Source organism: Salvelinus fontinalis, chromosome 7 (genome assembly GCF_029448725.1).
Source record: "Salvelinus fontinalis isolate EN_2023a chromosome 7, ASM2944872v1, whole genome shotgun sequence".
Taxonomy (NCBI): Eukaryota; Metazoa; Chordata; class Actinopteri; order Salmoniformes; family Salmonidae; genus Salvelinus; species Salvelinus fontinalis.
The window spans coordinates 32,620,253-32,637,143 of NC_074671.1; the positions used below are offsets into that span (position 1 = coordinate 32,620,253).

General features: G+C 40.8%; 1 protein-coding gene across 4 annotated transcripts in view; it reads right to left on the reverse strand.

Moving 5' to 3' along the window:
• The window catches only part of dlgap1b (discs, large (Drosophila) homolog-associated protein 1b), a 302,250-nt gene extending 292,114 nt beyond the window's left edge, over positions 1 to 10,136 (reverse strand). For 3 of the 4 annotated variants that reach the window (XM_055929199.1, XM_055929200.1, XM_055929201.1), the window contains exon 1: positions 9,930 to 10,136. The gene's annotated coding sequence lies outside the window, so the exon portion shown is untranslated. The remainder of the gene's footprint in view (positions 1 to 9,929) is intronic. The other variant, XM_055929198.1, reaches the window with a different exon arrangement.
• Positions 10,137 to 16,891: the final 6,755 nt, after the last annotated feature.

Here is a 16,891-nt window from a genome sequence, read left to right on the forward strand (position 1 = left end):
GCACCAGCCGAACTGAAGCATGCTGACGCCTTTATCCTACCCTCATCTCTGGTTGTTGTGGGCTGGTTTACTGCAGCACAACTCTATGTAGGCTGACCAAGAGGACCAACTGACTGGCAGGATAAAGCAGAACGGGAACAATGTGTTCATATACGTATATTTATCATACTAAAGACTTCATATTGATATGGAGTAAACTATGTAGCCTCCACCATGCTTGCGGTACAGTTGCCATTGGTCCAAAACTGTCATAGTGTGTTGTTCTGAACAATAGCCAACAGACTGAACTCATTGATACAACAGCAACCCTAACACAGGCATTGTATAATTCAGTATTTGTTTATTCCAAAATGGAATTGACTCGTTCTTTCTATACAAATGGAATCATTCAATCTAAGAAAACACACCTAAAGAAATCGACTGCACCAAGACCGCTAGCCTCTTCGCTCGGGGAGACCTGTACACATTGGGCTCCTGTCGCTAAAAGCTACATCAAACATATTACATCAAACGTATCCCTAAAACATATTTAGGCCACCAGCCCTCTGATTTACCTCTTTATAAAATACTTTTCCCCTGATCGGAGGCAAATCTATATTCCGGAATACCTTACCAGTCACTAAGGGCTATACCGTAGTTTACACAGTTTATAAGTCGTAGAGATTGGTCAGGCATTCTGGATCATAGGGATGCTTTCTGTGTTAGGAAAAATGTATCTGAAATAGATCAACCAGAGGGCTCATAAATATGTTTTAGGGATACGTTCCAGGAGCAAAGAGGCTACAAGGACACTTTACTCGTGTACCCTTGTATAAAACCTTGTATAAAACCCACTTCCTACATAATTTACATTAAGTCAGAGAATGCCGTGATGGAGTCCCCAAGTTTGAATGGCTACAATTCTATAGACCATAGACCATATAGCTGTAGTTTTGGCTACATGGCTGGAAATGGTTCAACTCTGAGACTATCAATCACTACAGAATAAGAGCAAATCCTAGACATAGAATTACTAGTCTGCAGCTAGAAATTACGTAAACTTACAACGAAAATACCGACAAATGCCGAAACATCTATTCTAAGAACATGGTACGCATGACGTATCCATTATGAACACAACCCAATCGACTTTCTGTCGATTGACTCTTCAGCAGACGGACCAGCGATTCCAACACGGAAGACAACAATGACATACATGCGTAAATATATACATTGCAATTATTCTGGAATGATTGGCCGTTCATGTGCAAAGGATTAGCATTTCAATGAATATAATTATCAACTGTGTGTAGTGAATCCATTTTGTCTTTCCGCTCTCTCAGTCCCCACCCATTTACTTTGTCTACAAAGCCATCATATCGCTAGTGACTTTTTCTTTGAATCATATAGTAACCCAAATATCTACTGTTTGTTTGTTATGCAATTCAGTGTGATTATTTTGTTAGGTAGTAAATAAATAATTAAGCCAATTTGTATATCACTGATTCATGATTTAGGCTAGTGTTCGTGCAGATATCCATGGGTTGCGACGTTCAGTAATGAGAACTGATGAGGTAATAAGAATTCATTAATAGAAGACTGTAACTGATCAGATATTGAAATATCTGAAGAGTTATATTCTGAAAATTGTAAATCTCTGTAAATCTCAACATTTTCCATGGTGCCCCGACTTCCTAGTTAATTATTGTTTACATGATTAGTTTAACCCATTTAATCCCACATTTTTCCCAGACATGAAAATATCAAAATCTTGTGTCATTAGTAAGCCTTTGAAATAATCAATCATATTTTTTTTTCATGTTAAAGTAGGTGAAAAGGTGTGTTTTATGGTCGGTCACGATTGTGACCGGTGGGATAATGTGATGTATACTGAATTTACATATTTCTCCTATGCAGTCATGAAAATTCTTATATATCCCAGCCCAGGTATTAACACATTTAAAACTCTGTCACTGGCAGTCCCCAGCATTGCTACTAGAATGCCCCATCACGTTCTAGTGTGACTATTTTACATATCAAAAACCCTTATACAACACCGATATGAATACTGAGAGCAAAAAAACAACAACCATCAACGTATTTCAACATTGTAACTTTATTGTAACATACATTGTAACATTGTTACTTTAGTGCAACATGCATTGAAACATGAATATTATAACTTTATTGTAACATTTGAACTTGTACTTTAGTGCAATATTTATTGTAACATTGTCATTGTGACATTTTAGTGCAACATTCACTAACAACTGTATAGCAGTCGTGTCATTCATTCACATTGAACATAAAGGTAACATTTAGGATAGAGGTAGCCTGTAGAACATGCATTCAAGTAGAGGCCTACACTGAACAAAATAAATAAAAATATATATTATACACATATGTATGTGTATATATATATATATATATATATATATATATTATAGAGGTAGTCTTCAGAACCAAGTGCACGATTAGTTTGTGTATCACTATTTTGAACTACGATCAGTCAGACCTACTGTCATACAGTACGTCTTGAATCAATTGATCCTCTTTCCAGAAACATTTCAGTAAATTTGATACTTTTTCCCTTTTTTGTCAACTTTTCTTTTCTTCCTAGAGTCCGTTGTACTGCTTCTCCTCACCCTGTATTGACTTTTCTATTATTGGCTTTTTCAGCCCTTTTTCATTCGCTCTTATCTCCTTTTCTACTGTCCGTGGTATATCTTGAAGCACTCAATGTGCAGTGGCGCTTTGCATTTCTCACATGCATAGGTAGTGCGTGTAACAATGACGACATCTATGGAACCGGTGCATCGTGTTGATTGGCCAGTAAGAAGCTTTGTTATATCTTGTCTGATCTTCAACAGTAGCAGCCAGTAGAGATCTCCTTCTGTGCCTCAGTGGTTTCGTGCCAAACTTTTGCATAAGAGACTGTGCCACTGTCCATGAGAAGGTGAGCAGGTTGATTGTCCCTCCCATAACATCTCTGTAAAAGAAATGGCTGTTTACGAGTGCACTGTTGAGAGACCATGCAAAGATGGGCCACCACCACTTCTTAGACCTGATGGAGATATGCTATCGTGAAACCTGTAGGTTGTGAAGTTCAACACCACCCATGTGCTCATTGTATCGGTTGATGCATTTTGTTTGTGGGACTTTGTCAAAAAGCAAGTCGCTCCTTGTTCCATCTCTTGACAGAGGTCTCACTGTATTTCTCCTCCATGTTTGTTGCCACTGTGACAATGTTATTGTCTTTCTAACGGACCAGCAACTTTTCTCCTTGGGTCAGAACCTCAGAGGTTCCCTTCATGAGGTAACTTCATGAAGTCCTCCTGTGGCTTGAAATGGGACAGACGATTTTGCCTCATCGTTCCAGAGCTCCCATATCCTCTTTTTGTCATTTCATCGAGGAGTGCAAGCGAAATGAAGAGGTTGTCATGAAGGAACTTGCAACCTTGAGGCACCTGAGATTGCTCTGCAACACCAAGAGCAACACTGGGTCCATGACCCAACCCAGTCTCAGGGAAGAGAGTGTGGGATGGTGAGGGGTAGGTCATCATCACTGATAACGATGTTCCTGTCATGATCAGTTTGCATAGGTTCAGCATATACATTCAACAGCCTGGCTGGCAAATCTCGGCCTGTCTCCCCCTCATAGTCCATATCTGACCCATCGCTATCACAATCTCTGAGGGATAACTGCAATTTTGCATGCCTTGTCTGAGCAGTCACCTAGATCCAACATATCCAGAACTTGACTCAAAGTGAAACTAAAAGATAGAACAGAGTAGAAAATTAGGTAGAACAGAGTAGAAAATTAGGTAGAACAAGAACTATGTCTGTGTATAAATATGTGTATACCTAGATGCACTGTGTTATCCCGCCGGTCACTATTGTTGCCGTCAACATGATAACTCATTCTATGCCGACACTGAACAAAGTTGAGTAATTGCATATGCATATATCAATACTAGACACCTTAAAGATGATATGTACTAAAAATCGTTGTCCTATCTTACTGGTAACATACTTTACTAACCTTTTGTTTGGGAGCTTTGATGCAGCCATCGTCTTCTCATGGTGCAACCAGGAAGTAAACAGCTCTGGTCATGTGACAATTTACACTAACCATGTGACACTGCACATATTTCATTGAGACCCTTAATTATTTCAATGTTTGCTGGAAATGCATTGATATATCATTCAGTAAACATTTTAGAGGCGTATAACTGGAAACGTTTTTTACGGTCACTATTGTGACTGATGGGATTAAATAGGTTAATTAAACCTAGAGAACTGATTTGATATAAATAAGTCTTCACATTTAATGATAGTCCAGACAAGACAGTACAATACTTTATTCTAAAATGTATGAAATTATTTTTCCCTCATCAATCTACACACAATACCACATAATGACAAAGCAAAAATGTTTTTTTTTTCAATTTTTTTGCCAATTTATATAAATAGAAAATCTATAAAAAAATCACTTTTACATAAGTATTCAAACCCTTTACTCAGTACCTTGTTGAAACACCTGGTCACGATAACAACACCCACCCGTAGCACGCGCTCTAGCAGGTATATCTCACTGGTCATCCCCAAAGCCAACACCGGCCTTTGGCCGCCTTTCCTTCAGTTCTCTGCTGCCAATGACTGGAACGAATTGCAAAAATCGCTGAAGACTTATATTTCCCTCACTAACTTTAAACATCAGCTATCTGAGCAGCTAACCGATCGCTGCAGCTGTACACAGCCCATCTGTAAGTAGCCCACCCAATCTGCCTATCATCTACCTCCTCCCCATATTGTTTTTATTTACATTTCTGCTCTTTTGCACACCAGTATTTCTACTTGCACTTCATCATCTGCTCATCTATCACTCCAGTGTTAATTTGCTAAACTGTAATTACTTTGCTACTATGGCCTATTTATTGCCTTACCTCCTCATGCCATTTTCACACACTGTATATAGGCTTTCTTTTTATTCTATTGTGTTATTGACTGTACACTTGTTTATTCCATGTGTAACTCTGTGTTGTTGTTTGTGTTGCACTGCTTTGCTTTATCTTGGCCAGGTCGCAGTTGTAAATGAGAACTTGTTCTCAACTAGCTTACCAGGTTAATTTAAATAAAGGTGAAATAAAAATAAAGAAAAAACAGACTCAGGTTTTCTTGGGTATGACACTACAAGCTTTGTGACGTTAATACACCTGTATTTGGGGAGTTTCTCCCATTCCTCGCTGCAGATCCTCTCAAGCTCTGTCAGGTTGCATTGGGAACGTTGGTGCACAGCTATTTTCAGGTCTCTCCAGAGATGTTAGATTGTGTTCATGTCCGGGCTCTGGCTGGGCCACTCAAGGACATTCAGAGACTTGTCCCGATGCCACTCCTGCGTTGTCTTGGCTGTGTGCTTGGGGTCGTTGTCCTGTTGGAAGGTGAACCTTCGCTCCAGTCTGAGGTCCTGAGCGCTCTGGATTAGGTTTTCATCAAGGATCTCTCTGTACTTTGCTCTGTTCATCTTTGCCTTGATCCTGATTAGTCTCCCAGTCCCTGCCTCAGAAAAACATCCCCACAGCATGATGCCTCCAGACATGACGCTTGGCACTCAGGCCAAAGAGTTCAGTCTTGGTTTCATCAGACCGGATAAACTTGTTTCTAATAGTTTGAGAGTCTTTAGGTGCATTTTGGCAAACTCCAAGTGGGCTGTCATGTGCCTTTTACTGAGGACTGGCTTCCGTCTGGCCATTCTATCATAAAGGCCTAATTGGTGGAGTTCTGCAGAGATGTTTGTCCTTCTGGAAGGTTTTCCCATTTTCACAGAGGAACTCTAGAGCGCTGTCAGAGTGACCATCGAGTTCTTGGTCACCTCTGTGATCACGACCCTTCTCCTCCGATTGCTCCGTTTGGCCGGGTGGCCAGCTTTAGGAAGAGTCTTGGTGGTTCCAAACTTCTTCAATTTAAGAGGGATGGAGGCCACCATGATCTTAGTTACCTTCAATGCTGCAGAAATGTTTTGGTACCCTTCCCCAGACCTGTGCCTTGACAGAATCCTGTCTCTGAGCTCTACGGAGAATTCCTTCGACCTCATGGCTTGGTTTTTGCTCTGACATGCACTGTCAACTGTGGGACCTTATATAGACAAACATATTTTCACGCCTTCCCCAAACTGTTGCCACATAGTTGGAAGCACAGAATTGTCTACAATGTAATTTAATTCTGTAGCGTTAAGATTTCCCTTTACTGGAACTAAGGGGCCTAGCCAAACCCTGAAAAACAGCCCCAGACCATTATTCCTCCTTCATCAAACTTTACAGTTGGCACTATGCATTGGGGCAGGTAGCGTTCTCGTGGCATCTGCCAAACCCAGATTCGTCCATCGGACTGACAGATGGTAAAGCGTGATTCATCACTCCAGAGAACGTGTTTCCACTGCTCCGGAGTCCAATGGTGGCGAGCTATACACCACTCCAGCCGACACTTGGCATTGCACATGGTGATCTTACACCTTGCCCAAACAGGCTGCGCGCGTGCGCCATCGTGCGCTATCGTGCATAAATGTATTTTGCCCCCCCACACCAAACGCGATCACGACACGCAGGTTACAATATCAAAACAAACTCTGAACCAATGACATTAATTTGGGGACAGGTCGAAAAGCATTAAACATGTATGGTATTTTAGCTTGTTAGCTTGCACTTGCTAGCTAACGTTAATTTGTTCTGTTTAGCTAGCTTGCTGTTGCTAGCTAATTTGTCCTGGGATATAAACATTGAGTTGTTATTTTACCTGAAATGGACAAGGATCTCTACTCCGACAATTAATCCACATATAAAACGGCCAACCGAATCGTTTCTAGTCATCTCTCCTCCTTCCAGGCTTTTTCATTGTTTAAATTATATGGTGATCGCATCTAAACTTTCATTGTATTACCACGACTACCGGCAAAACAGGTTTCATTTTTCTATCACCCACGTGGGTATAACCTATGAGGAGATGGCACGTGGGTACCTGCTTCTATAAACCAATGAGGAGATGGCACGTGGATACCTGCTTCTATAAACCAATGAGGAGATGGCACGTGGATACCTGCTTCTATAAACCAATGAGGAGATGGGAGAGGCAGGACTTGCAGCGCGATCTGCGTCAGAAATAGGAACGACATCTATTTTAGCCCTTGGTGTCGCAGACGCTCTTTGGCGCGTGCAAGCAGTGTGGGTGCAATAATTGAATAACATGGGTTTCTAAATTTATTTTGCGACGCTCGCGCACGCGACGTGTCCGGTCTGGTCAGCATGTTAGGCTTGTGTGTGGCTGCTCGGCCATGGAAACCCATTTCATGAAGCTTCCGACAAACAGTTATTGTGCTGACATTGCTTCCAGAAGCAGTTTAGAACTTGGCAGTGAGTGTTGCAACCGAGGACAGACTATTTTTACTCGCTTCAGCACTCGGCAGTTCCATTCTGTGAGCTTGTGTGGCCTACCACTTTGCGGCTGAGCCGTTGTTGCGCCTAGACGTTTCTAATTCACAATAACAGCACCTACAGTTGACCGGGTCAGCTCTAGCAGGGCAGAAATTTGACATGAGCATTTCGCTGCACCTGCTATAACATCTGCTAAACTGTGTACGTGACCAATAAATGTTCAGAACATTTTGTTTAGTCACCAATACATCAGATAATGATGTGCACACCATTTAGTCAATTTAACTACCATTTAATCCAATCGCAAAAAATACAACAAACATTTCTAAACTGTTATTTTTGAAGTGCTCAATAGAAAGAAGAGTAGGTGGTAAATATAATTTTACATACAGCATTTGTTTTATAACTTGACAAGCATATTTGTATCCAATTGCAGATTGTTATACAGTACATACCTGTATGTAGGACAAATCATTATAAATAGGGGTATTGTAAAGCCATTGGCTACTGTAAAAACTTGTATGTCATTTGTGCCCAATGAAACATTGCACAAGATCCCCTTTTCTATGTGACTTGTCAACTGATACAGTATCGCCTGTCTACCGGCATTGAAATTCATCACCTGACAGCGTATCAATGGAATTCAGATAATGAGTGGAATATATTGTTATATACAACCCAGGTATTTCAGCAGTGCATTGTACACTACACTATAATTCCAAATGGTGGCACATAGAGTGACTGTTTCCACTTTGTCCTATTGAAGCACACTGGCTGATGGAGAATGATGATGTAGTATTTACAGCCACATCCATACAGTATATGATTTTGTTTTACCTTCCAACATAGATTGATGTCAAAATGACAGATTTACGTAGAATTGTATAGAAAATATAGAATTGTACATTGTTCAGTTGTTATCAACCTGTATACGTTAACGAGTTATTCGTTTTGAGCAGTTTGATTAAGTGATGGTTAATTGTTTTGTTAACAAATGACAAGAAAATCATGTCAAAAGTAAAATGGGTATTGCATTTTGAAAAGCAGATGCTTAGATTGAATATACTGACATTTCAATGATCTGTTTCGATTTTTGTGCTTAAGAGTTGTGAAAAGGCACTACATATTGCACCAAAGTGATAAAAAAACGAATAAAATGAATTTCCCTGTTGAGGTTATCTAGCTTCTTGCTGCATGCTTATTGCTTGGATGGGGGCCAATGGCAGCCAAGGGGGGTAAACACAGTTCAGCTTCCCTTATAAAAGCTACTGCTACAATTTCAGAATCTAACAGGCTGTTACTGCAATTTCAGGTGAAAACTCAATAAAACAATTCTAGAATGTAATGAAAATGTCTATATATTTCAGCCGTTTCAAAAACATTGCTCTGCTATTTAGCTATTCGTATATTTACTGCATGTATGAATGTTTAAACTCAATGAGACAATTCTGTTTACACTGCTATGCTTAAAGGGAACAACTGTCAGACCAGTGTGTGAGCTAGCGCTCGAGATGTGAGAGTTTATATTACAGTAATGTCTCTCGAGAATCGATACCTCTCGAGAATTTCTCGATATTCTCCTTAATTCTTGTAAATGAGAATAGCCCCTTTAATATCAGTTGGTGCATGCGTGCCCCCTACAATCCATCAGTTTAATATCAGTTGGTGCGTGCGTGCCCCCTACAATCCATCAGTCGAAAGTCTATATTTGACCGCCACTTGCTCAATTAAGGAAATTAAATGAAGCAACATCACATAGCTAACCGACAATAAAGACAATACATAGGCGATGTTATTTTGACCAGCAATCATTTTCAGATGTCGAATAGAGTACACTGAAGCCCAATGTGTATCCCAATACCATTGCTTGTTTTTCTTCACCGCAAATCTCTCATTTCCTCCCAAGTCGGAACCAGTATGTTAAATGTAGGCTGTTTCGTTAAAATGCGTCTCTTTGCGAAAGGACCCACATGTTTGTTTATTTCACCGTCCTATAATGATGCGCTCGCTCACTCATACATCGGATCGTGGTGCGTCGGGGATCCCTCCGACGGACTCTATCACTTGATAGGCTAATATATGTCACTCAATAAGCAAGCAGTACAGCGGAATGGTAAGCTTGACAGTTACTTGAACAGGGTTGATTCACTTATAGGTGTTAAAATATGGACTGGACATCAACAAAGCGGCATGTCATGGGTTATAACTGTAAAAAGCAAACCATCAATGGCAAGCGATATTTGCTTACCCCCCTTAGTTTCAGTGTTACTATTAGCAAATAAAAAATGGCAAATTCCTTCATATGTATAAACCAAAGAAAATGTCCCATTACATTATCTGATGAAATGTGTTTAATTTATATTCAACATAAAGTAAAGTAGCCCAGCCGTATTATAAATTAGACGCCAGCTGTCAATAGTATCATAGTCATTGCATACATTGTAGTAAATGAAAAATGTAACTATTCCAATATTTTACACTGAAACAAACCGAACTCAGATTATGTCTAATTTGTGTATTTACCTTAAAGTGCGTTGATAGAAAACAGCAAGCACTTCCTGGTTATAATCCTAAACAATTCGCCACCTTTGAATATTAGCTTTATCTTCTGCTAATGAAATCTCGAGTGGAGACATAGGAGGTCCACTGTTTGTTTGTCAAGTCCCAGTCTGTAGGCTACTGGCTAACTGTACCTGACCGTCTGTGAGCCGCTGCAGCATCACAGATCGCATGGAACTGCGTTTGGGCTGAGCACGGCATTGTGGAAAAACTGGACTGGAGTTCAGCACCTCGGGACTGAACCAGCTGCCTAATGTATGTACCAGGCAATTGATTTGCACTGTCATTGCATCCCCACTATAAGTACTGATAAAATAAAACTGGTTTCAACTTTCCCAGATGTGCAATCTTGATCCCAGCCTCGCAGTTTTCATTAATTCATGTTCCCACTTAATGAACATGCAGTACCTGTCAAAAGTTTAGACACACCTACTCATTCCAGGGTTTTTCTTTATTTTACTATTTTCTACAATGTAGAATAATAGTGAAGACATCAAATATATGAAATAACACATATGAATCATGTAGTAACCAAAAAAAGTGTTAAACAAATCAAAATAGATCTTATATTTGAGATTCTTCAAAGTAGACATCCTTTGCCTTAATGACAGCTTTGCAAACTCCTTAACTTAACCAATTTTTGTCTTTAATGCAGGGCCAGCAGACAAGTTCCTTACTTTTCCCCCCTTCCACTTGCCTATTCCATTTTTGCGGTAATGCTGCAATTAGTTGTGTCATGCCCTGACCTTAGAGATCCTTTATTCTCTATTTTGGGTTAGATCGGGGTGTGACTAGGGTGGGCATTCTAGTTTATTTATTTCTAGGTTGGCCTGGTATGGTTCCCAATCAGAGGCAGCTGTCTATCGTTGTCTCTGATTGGGGATCATACTTAGGCAGCCTTTCCCACCTGTTGGTTGTGGGATCTTATTTTTGTATTGTTGCATTTGAGCATGACAAAGCTGCACGTTCGTTTCGTTGCTCTTTATTGTTTTTGTGCCGGTTCTCATAATAAAAGATGATGAACTCAAACCACGCTGCATTTTGGTCCGATTCTTACAACAACGTTCGTGAAAAGTTGGTTGTAGTTTTGAGCAGAGCAGACAGTCCTATTTCTGATATCATTTACAAAGATTAAGTTTTTTTATCAATTAGTATATTTGAGTTTAACCACAATATTTGTTGTATTATTTGTTCTGTTTTTTTTCTGGTGGATTAAGCTGAAATTGCAACCAAATTTCTATGGCTTGTTTAAAAAAATTGCGATATTTTGGATATTATTTCATTTTCAAATAACCGAAAGTAAGACGTAATCTGAATAAAGGGAAAAAGGCCATTCTGGAACATGGGGGGGAGACATTGTTACTAATCTGCAAGAGAACAAGTTTTGATTTTAATACAACTTTTGTATGACTGACACCTTTAGTGAGACGTCTAATGCTTTAATATTTCATATATTTAATGCATATATTAATTCATGCCTAAACATAAGATTTTATGCTGTAGGATTACCCCCAGTCTTTATAACATTATTATCAAAGTCCTTGTCTAACTAATATCGGTCATGTTTTGAAATATGTGCAAAATCAATCACCTACTACTGTGTTTGCTTGATTTCGCTTGTCTTCTTCTTCGTGGGGTTTTCTGGCAGACGAGACACTTTGTTTGCATATTGCTGCCATTCATAGTTTGGCAAGTGAATTCCACATTTGATCACAAAAAAAGGGAAATGGGGGAAAAAAGGAAATTGCACCACCATCTAACCCTGAGTATACATAACAATGAGAACACCTGCTCTTTCCATGACATAGACTGACCAGATGAATCCAGGTGAAAGCTATGTCCCTTATTGATGTTAAATCCACTTCAATCAGTGTAGATGAAAGGAAGGAGACAGGTTAAATAAGGATTTCTAAGCTTTAAGACAATTGAGACATGGATTGCGTATGTGTGCCATTCAAAGGGTGAATGGGCAAGACAAAAGATTTAAGTGCCTTTGAATGGGGTATGGTTGTATGTACCAGACGCGCCGGTTTGTGTCAAGAATTACAAAGCTACTGGGTTTTTCACGCTCAACAGTTTCCCGTGTGTATTAAGAATGGTCCACCACCCAAAGGACATCCAGCCAACTTGACACAACTGTGGGAAGCTTTTGACACCTTGTAGCCCCAATGAATTGAGTCTGTTCTGAGAGCGGAAAGGGGGGGGGGGTGTGCAACTCAATATTAGGAAGGTGTTCCTAATGTTTGGTATACTCAGAGTATATTCCACTCTCCCCATCCCCAACACACCCCACCACCCCTTCCGACTACTTTGGCCCCAACAGATCCTACACCTGGGAGGCTGTAACCCCTTCTCTCAAAACCCCCTGTTGTTTTTCTGCACTAAAATCTCTGATTCCCAAAAAACCTCTCCTTTGAAGTTACTACCAATTCAATCTTCTGGGATTTCCTTTCCATCTGTGCAGCACAATTGATGACCATAGCAATAAACGCCAAGAAGCCAACCTTACTAACGCTCCTTTCACCCTTTGCCCACCATTCTCTACTTTCTTTACTGCCTCAGCATATGACACTTTCTGCACTGCTCTCACCCTGGAAACTTCAATCTGTCTCACTCGCACAGGACATTTCTGATCCCCAACAACATGGTTGATCCCCATAATTGAAAAACTACGCACTTGTTTGTCCCATGCCCTCCTGCACACGTATCACACCTCGAAATCCTCCGCCTACATACTGCAGCAACATGACCATAAACTTGGCACCTGAAACACCGTAGTGGATTCAGGACAAAAGCTCTCACGGGAAAACGTATATACCCTAGCATGACTTTATCCGGCAAACCCTCTGCATCAAAATTCAGAAGGACAGACAGGTTCTTCTCAGTCTCGCGCTCGCTACCGGTTTTGCGTCACACCAAATGCCGTACATCACAGACATCGGGGATCCCCAACTTCAGTTGATCCACCTTAAAACTCAACCCCACTCCAGTTATCACACCTTTCAGCAGCGCTCTGCTCCGGAGAGCTTAACAGGACACCGCTTTCGTTCCGAGACTCGAAAAGCCCAGCGCCATCTCCCTCTGAGCAGCAGACACACAAAAAGTCCACCTCTGGATACTTTGACCTAATTGACAGCACACAACACCTTCACCCAGCCTGATACCACAAACAGATCGTCCGAAAGGCATAGATCCACTTTCTCAATGAATTGTACTCCCTCTGGGCCAGAGTTATCTTCGGCATTTTCCTGATCATTGGGGTGAGGCTCGGAAGCCTTCACCTCAACTGACGATGCAGGTTCTTTCTCCTAACTTTTGTCAGGATCAATTTTAAGTTCACTATCTGTCAACTGCGCTGGTCTTCAGGCACGTAACATGCATTTTTCTCTCCTGTACTTGACCCAAAGGAGAAAGTACTCGGCTTGTATTTTGCAGTCGGTTCGGGTTTGCACCTCACTTCTTCTTGCCATACACCCTCTTCCTCGCCCGGTCCTCCGACACGATGACTTCCATCTCTGTGTGGGACTTCAGGAAACTCAGTATCGAGCCGCCCGCTGCTGCCATGCGCCCTCCTTCGCTCGCTAATCCTCACGTCGTTTCTTTCCCAGCATCCTCCAGTTGTTGTTTTTACTTTGAGTATCGTAAACATGCTTCACCAGAGAGCAGTCGTGTTCCCCTGCTCAGACATTGCTGACATACTGTATGCCATATCTTACAACACCTGGATAGGTATTTTACATATCAGCTAATCACATCTTCTGCCAATGGCACAGTCGATGATGTGGCACGCAACCATTGGTTGATATATGCAACGTCTGAGCGGGGGAAACACCACATTTATCTTCATGTTATTAGCCTAATCTCAGCAAGCATTTGGTTTTTACAAGTTTATTCAGTGGGCTACTTTATTTCCATGGTCCTCTAGTACTATGCATTTTGCAGTTATTAAACGTCATGTATTACTCACTTTACACATTTTATTTACCAATTCATTGTTGCAAACTTTGCCGTGCTCCAACGTGCATTTCCATGGGGGTGGTGTGACGCGGCGGATTGATTAATTGCATGGGCATTTTGTTCTGTGCTGATGAATTTATGAATGACATTCATTTGATTATGAGTGTAATACTGTGATGTGTTTTAGAGAGATATTGTGAACTCTCTGTAGAAGTGAGTTGGTATGATCCAATCCAGGTAGGAGGGTTACCAGTCAGTTTTACACCTTCTGGTAGGGTTGCAAAATTCCTGTAACTTTCAATTAATTTCCTGGTTTTCCTAAAATCCCAGCTGGAGGATTCCTGGAATCAGGAGGGAATAAGCAGGAAATCCAACCAGGATTTCTGGAAAACCAGGGAATTTATTCAGAGTTCCAGGAGGAAGCAGGTACAGTAGACTGCTGATACATTTTTTAAATTATTTTACTAGGCAAATCAGTTAAGAACAAAGTCTCATTTACAATGACGGCCTACCCCAGCCAAACCCGGATGATGCTGGTCCAATTGTGCGCCGCCCTATGGGACTCCCAATCACAGCCGGATGTGATACAGCCTGGATTCAAACCAGGATCTGAATTGATGCTTCTTGCACTGAGATGTAGTGCCTTAGACCGCTGTGCCACTCAGGAGCAGCGGTTACCTACCTCTCCATCCGCCATTTTCAATCTAGGCCTACAAGATGCTTGTTGTGAGGCATGAGTGTAGCCCAATGGTAATAGCTGTAGTTCACTGTAAAGAGTGTGTGCTAGAACGTTTTATATTCTAGCTTTTCTTGATGTGGGGATCCATCCTGTAAATATCCGAGTTCACTACCTACCACTTGATGGCTGCTGTAAATACAACACCAACCTAACATAGCAGGCATAAAAAGACATGAGCGGTGTAACCACATCCGGTTTTCAGTGGAAAAGGTAGCCAGGTTGAATTAGCTGTATCCCTGAAAACCGGATTCATCCAATTGGTGTTTAAACACTTGACTTCACCATTTTGTTCAGTGCCTTATAACCATCTCCCTAGGCCTAGGCCTGTGAAACACTATACTTTATTAGACAGATAGTGTCGTGGGATTAGAAATATATCAATGTACCAATAGCGCTTTCAAAGTGTATTCTTTACTGATGGCTGGACTCAAATGATCTGATTAACACTCACCTTTGTAAACACATCAGTCAATGTTGTGTGCAGCAATGCATTTGTTACATTCCTGGATGGGATCATTGAGTTTGGTCATAGAACACCTGTAGCACAAACAAACACAGCCGAGCGGATTCAATTGAATGTAAGGTAAATGATTATGGGAAGTGTGTGTATAGCCCTTGTTACGTAAACTGTGTTCACAAGACGAAATGTTGCATTATGAACATGCATCATAGCATGTCATTTTAACCTGACCTGATTCTGCATATTCCCAGAGATACAAGTTTGGTTAAATTTGCATGCTGTTGTTCCATCGATGCTCAGTGCTAGACAGGATACGCAATGTAGTCTGCCACTGCCTATACAGTAGCTACATATAGAGTGCAAGCTTCCAGTGCCTCCACTCTTTGATGTAATGTGTGGACTGCATGCACTGAGTGAAACTGCAGGTGTCTCTGCTGGAATATAATGAGCACTGACAAGCGCACAAAAAAAAGTGTAGGCAACACAACCTCATTATCAACCGTCAGGGTTTAATCATTCGATTTAGGGAGATGCAACTTCCAAAGCTAAGACACGATGTAAGACAAAGTTTAATCCTTGTGCTGAGTTTGGACTTGTTCATCATTTTGTCAGACACAAACATACGTACTGATAAAGAGCACACTCTGTCATCATTATTATGAGAGTGTCACATCGTTAGAGGTCCACCGTGTTCCCCTGCTCTGGTCTAGGAGTGAGGTAGAGCTGTGTACACTCACACATACACGTGGGCGCACACACACACACACACACACACACACACACACACACACACACACGCACACACACACACACACACACACACACACACACACACACACTACAGGGTGCTGATGAAAGACCAGGCTATGGGCTTCTCTTATCAGCCAGTGGTGCAAAACCCTCTTTGCCTTGAAGATGGATTCTATAACAAGACTCTACTGCACACTTCAGTAGCAGAGCCCTGGGCAACAGCAACAACAAGGGCAACAGAGGAGGAATGCTGTAGTTACAGTACAAGTGACATGATGGAACTATGCTTTCACTCATTTAAGCTATGAGGCTTACATAACTGTTACATAGGGTTATTTTAACGTATATCCTGGTATATCCTCAGTGACAGAAATAATGTACAGTATATGCCATTTAGCACACTTTTATCCAAAGCGAGTTTTTATTTTTTATTTAATCTTTAACTAGGCAAGTCAGTTAAGAACAAATTCTTATTTACAATGACGGCCTAGGAATAGTGGGTTCCTGCTTTGTTTTGTTCAGGGCCAGAACGACAGATTTTTATCTTGGCAGCTCGGGGATTCGAGCAACCTTTCGGTTTCGACTTAAAAATCGAATCAAATTAGATTTGTCACATGCGCCGAATATAACAGTTGTAGACCTTGCCGTAAAATACTTATGTACAAGCCCTTAACCAACAATAGTGGTTGTAAGGAAATAAAGTTAAGAAAATAAGTACTAAATAAACTAAAGTTTTTTAAAAAGTAACACAATAAAATAATAATATTGAGGTTATATAAAGGTACCGATTCAATGTGCAGGGGTACTGGTTAACTTCTTGTGGGCAGGGGCCAGCATTTTCACTTTCGGAAAAATAGCATGCAAAAATTCAACTGCCTGCTACTCATCCCCAGAATATAAGATATGCATATTATTAGTAGATTTGGATAAGTTGAAGTTTCTAAAACTGTTTGAACCATATCTGTGAGAATAACAGAACTTATGTAGCAGGCAAAACCCTGAGGACAAACCATTCAGAAT